Source organism: Panulirus ornatus, chromosome 68 (genome assembly GCF_036320965.1).
Source record: "Panulirus ornatus isolate Po-2019 chromosome 68, ASM3632096v1, whole genome shotgun sequence".
Classification (NCBI taxonomy): Eukaryota; Metazoa; Arthropoda; class Malacostraca; order Decapoda; family Palinuridae; genus Panulirus; species Panulirus ornatus.
This window is the reverse complement of record NC_092291.1, coordinates 17,446,152-17,451,189: the sequence shown is the minus strand read 5'-3', so window position 1 is coordinate 17,451,189 and position 5,038 is coordinate 17,446,152. Positions and strand designations below refer to the sequence as shown.

Here is a 5,038-nt window from a genome sequence, read left to right as displayed (position 1 = left end):
CTGGACTTTACGCGATAGCTAAGTGACACGTTGTGTTTTCAGTGATTGGAGTTTTCTGGTTGATTCGTCTGCTGGTGCTTACAGTATTGTATTGTCGCGTTTGAGGTGTGGATAAAGTCGTAGGATGCGATGACGTGACGGTGTGTGTACACGTGTGTACATATGGTTGCTTATGGAGTATTGACCTGGGTAGACGTGAGGGTGATGACTGTGGATAGAGTGGTGTTGATGCGTGGTATAAAATGTGTGTGGTTGTATGATGTAAGTGGTACTCTATGATGTGTGTCGTATTGTATGATGTATGCTGTACTGTATGATGTGTGCTGTTTTGTATTATGATCGTAGTCCTGTATGATGTATGTCATGCCGTGCGATGGTTGATGCGCTACTGTCGTGCTGGTGATTAGAAAGATGTAGCGTATTGTATACACCCTCCTCTTCTGCATCCCCTCCCAACCCCTCCTCTTGCTCAAGTAGCTGGAGTCTACACAACACTCACTTGACTTTAGTACAACTCAGGTGACAACAGTTTTCACCTCCGTCTGAACGCACGACCATCGAACATACCTCATTACACCATTGAGTGAACGTATCCACCTCCTTCGTCTTACATCTCCCGCAACGCGCCATCCTCCACACACCACGACACCTGCAAGGGACAGACACATCCTCCTCCTCTTCCCAGAGCCCCGCGTTTCACCGAGATCTTTATCACACACACACACACACACACACACAGGTGTCGCTAGATTCGCTGAGGTCTCCTCCTGGAGCGGGCCTTCTTGTGTTGTGACGACTCGTTCTCTACGTACCATCCCTCAGATGAACCTATATTACCCCACTTAACAGATCCTTCATCGTATCCCTTACTCCACCCGATCCGATCCGATCCCTCCCCCGTGGTGTGGTGGCTGCTACGCCTGCCTCCCGTGTCCATCCCCTTTCACTACACTTGTCCCCATCATTGTTCGTACGCTCATGCAACCCTCGTCTCATCGCCCAGCCTCTCTTCCCTCCCACGCTTGTACTCCTCTCCCCCCCCCCACCCCCCGCTCGTCCCCCTCTCCACGAACCCTCGCTAACCGTTACTAACATTTCCATTATTAAGGTGACATTTGTGTTTGGTCACAGGGGTCCAACTTTTGCTTCAGTTCCCCCCCTTCGTTGGCATCAATCATCCCGGGCCATGTCATGTTATGTTTCATGAGGCCACATGTGACGGTCGGTCGTCCCCTCCCTTCCCCCTCACTCACCTCCCCTCTGCGTCTTCTGCTCTGGATTCCTTTGTTAGCCTCACTCCTTCTCGTTGTTATCTCCTCATTAATCTCCTTCATCCCCTTATTTGTTTTTTTTTCTCTCACGTTTATCCGCTAGCAGTGGATATTGTCCCCCCCCTCCCCCATTTTCTATGTACTCTGTTATATATATATTTATATATGGTCTTCTGAACTCTGGAAGTGATGCTGTTGTCTTCGGGTATGCTTTCTCTTGGCAGACGATCCGTTGTTAGATGTCACATCACGACGTTGTCTGCGGTAAGCGCTATCTCACAACGTCCCATGCACTACTGATACACACATTCTTGATGGAGAGCGTCTGCTTTGCCGTGATGTTATCAGCTGAATCACTGCTTGAAAAAATATGGTGATAAAAGGGTCTATCGACAGATGGACTATGTTGATAGACATAGAGTCTCTATTTTTTTTTTTTTTCGATACACAGATGTGTTATTACCAATGGTGATACGGTGTGTATGTGTGTGTGTATGATTATTTGTGCTCTACGGGGAGGGAGGGAGTTTTACACTCGTGGGACCTAATCGTTTTGAACTGTCTCCACTGTCTAACTATTCTTCAAACTCCTGTATAGCTGTCCGTATTGGCTGCGTCTTCATACCACTCATTCCATTCATCCACCACTCGTACACTGTGAAAGTACTTTTCTTTATATCCTTTCCAACACATTTCTTCTTACATTTCATGTCTTGGCCCCTGGTTGTTCTATTCCTGAATCTATCGAGGAACTGCTCACTGTATCTGTCTATTAATCTATCGGTCTGTGTCTGTCTATAACCATGTACCCATATGTATATCTATATCTCTCTTTATCCGTCTATCTTTCTATATCTTCCGACCTGATTTACTGTTTGCGTATCTCTATACCTATCTATCTATCTATCTATCTATCTATCTATCTATCTGTTTGTGTATCTAACTGTGTATCTGTCTATTTATCTACATACCGATTTGTCTATCCGCGTCATGCATTCTCGGCCAGCTCACGTGATCTGCGGCGCGTTTCACCTGCAAATGAAAGAAACATTAGCCACGGAAGGGGGACCCGAGTGCCGATTACACGCCAGGGGAAACAGGTAGACGTAATTATAGGTGTGGTGAGGGGAGCTTAGGTGAGGGGGAGAGGGAGGACGGGTGAGGGGAATCGAGAGGCGGGGGTGTCGTGGCAGGTGAAGGGGAGGGTGGAGAGTGAGGGAATAAGGGGGTGAGGGGGGGATGTTGTTGTTAGTTTTGTTGTTGTCTTGTGTGTGTGTGTGTGTGTGTGTGTGTGTGAGGCCAGCAGCCAGGAGGAGTAGGGGAGGGGGAGATGACTTGAGGAGGGAGGGAGGAGAGGGAGTAGGAAAGCTAGGGGTGATGGGTGATGCTTTTGGGGGAGGGGCAGAGTTGTTATGAGGATGGGAGGGAAGATAGTAGGAGGGAGAGGGAGGTGATGGAGAGGGGAGGATTGAGGATGGAGACGAAGAGGGTTTGAGAAGGAGGGGAGTCTACGGAAAGGCCATGATGGGGAGGGAGGGGAAGGAGTGGATAGGATGGGGGAGGGAATAAAGGGAGAAGGAAGGATGGGGAGGGAGAAGGATAAAAGGGCGAGTAGGACGGAGGAGGGAGGGTAGGGAGAGTTTAGGAAGGCGGGGTAGGGCGTAGAGGGAGAGGGCGCATGAGAATACATGAGAAGGACAAATAGCAGGAGACCTCATGGTGGCGGAGGAGGTTATCTGCCCCGCGGTAGAGACAGGACGGTGGAGCAGAAGGCGCCTCCCTCACCCGCCACTCCTTCCGGGAGGGTCTGCCTACGTGGAAAGTCTGTAGGAAAGTGTGAACGGGAATGGTCCTCTACCCCGCCGTGGGTTAAGGACGGGGTAGGCAGGGGTCGAGGATAGGCAGGAGAGGGTGGTTGTTCTTCGGGCGAGGGAGAGGACCTGGGAAGACGAGAGGGGGGGAAAGGAACAAGGAAGGATAGCGTAAGGGTTCCTGGGGATAGTGGATAGGCAAGGGAAGGGGGGTTTAAGGAAGAATAGGATAAGGCGTGGGAGGACTTAAGAAGGGATAGGCGAGAAGGTGTATGGTGGGCTTAGGGAGGGATAGGCCAGTTGTGATGGGGCTCGAGGAAGAAGGCGGCGGAGGAGGAGGAGGAGGAGGTGGTGGATAAGGCTGGATGAGTCAGTGATCCTGACCTTATCTTGATGATGATGATCGTGGTTGCAGTAGCAGTTTCCCCTGTGGCCCGTGGCGTGTGTGTGTGTGTGTCTCCCCTCTGGTCCAAGATACATTATTGACCGCACCTCCTCGTGGTCGCCGTGCAACCAGCCAACACACCACCCCCTTCCACCCCCACCTCCTTCCTTTTTTTTCTTTTCTTTTTTCATCCCTGCATTGGCAAAGGTCAGTGTCGGTGATTGGATGGGCTTTAGTGGGAGGCCAGGATATATGGTGGAACTTGTCCTTTTCCCTCGATATATATATATATATATATATATATATATATATATATATATATATATATATATATATATATATATATATATATATATATACGATTAAAGTGCATATGAACGCGGACCTTCATAGAACATACAAACCTCCTGCCTGTTGGAGGTTTGTATGATATGTATATATATATATATATATATATATATATATATATATATATATATATATATATATATATATATGTAGGAAGTTCCATTATCATGTGATAAGGTAGATATATGGAACACCTGGGATAACAGACGGACACATAGAACAGTTCTTGGAAGCTGCCAAATAAAGGTAAGATGTAGAGAAATTCATCCATAACATAGGGTAATGGAAGAATGGAATGCACTGTGGTGATATTGTGCCTTGCTGACGGCATGAATTATAGTTTAGAATGGTTGCATGACGGCGGGGAATGTTCAAAAGATGAGGGGGAGGGTGGAGGGTGCGCCCCCACGAGAGTGTAGAACTCCCTCCCTGTGCTATACAACGAACAGGTAAATATACACACACACACACAAAAAAAAAAGGAATCGTTAATTTCGCACGCACACGTGCACTTAAAATCAGACAGACAAAGTCACGTATACGCTTATACCTACATGCACACACACACACACACACACACACACACACACACACACACACACACACACACACACACGTACGAGTTTGAGAGGTCTCTCCCTACCGGTAATACACAGGTGGTAACGTTACACCCTTGTGGGGGTGTAACTCAGAGGTAGAGTGCTCGCTTCGCATGTGAGAAGTCCCGGGTTCAATCCCCGGCACCTCCAGGTGTTTCTTTTTCTCCCTCTCTCTCTCTCGCCGTCCGCGGTTGGCGGCGCGCGCGCGCGACCCTTTAATCTGCCCCTCCTCGCTCACAGAGGCGGGCGACTGTGAGGCTATACGGGTAAGGGATGGGTCGTTGGGGGGAATGGGGGGGGGGGGAGGAGAGAGAGAGAGAGAGAGAGAGAGAGAGAGAGAGAGAGAGAGAGAGAGAGAGAGAGAGAGAGAGAGAGAAGGAGGAGGAGGAGGAGGAGGAGGAGGAGCGAGGAGGAGGAAGAGGCCAGCTGCGGAATCTAACAAGTTGATTGGGCTTGAGCCCGGGCATCACTATGGCCATCCCTGAGGAGAGTCGAGGGGGGGATGCTGGTCTTGACTGATGCATTATAATCTCTCTCAACCTCCGAAGAACAGTGATTATCCTCCAGACCCACCTGTCGCATTGGGCCCCGGGTTCGAGACCCGGGCTCGACAGTGGACTTACA

The 5,038-nt window shown here is 49.2% G+C and overlaps 1 non-coding gene across 1 annotated transcript; it reads left to right on the top strand.

The window, feature by feature from the left end:
- The first annotated feature begins 4,492 nt into the window (after positions 1-4,492).
- TRNAA-CGC (transfer RNA alanine (anticodon CGC)) lies at positions 4,493-4,564 on the top strand. The gene has a single exon. It is a non-coding gene; the product is annotated as a tRNA-Ala (tRNA).
- Positions 4,565-5,038: the final 474 nt, after the last annotated feature.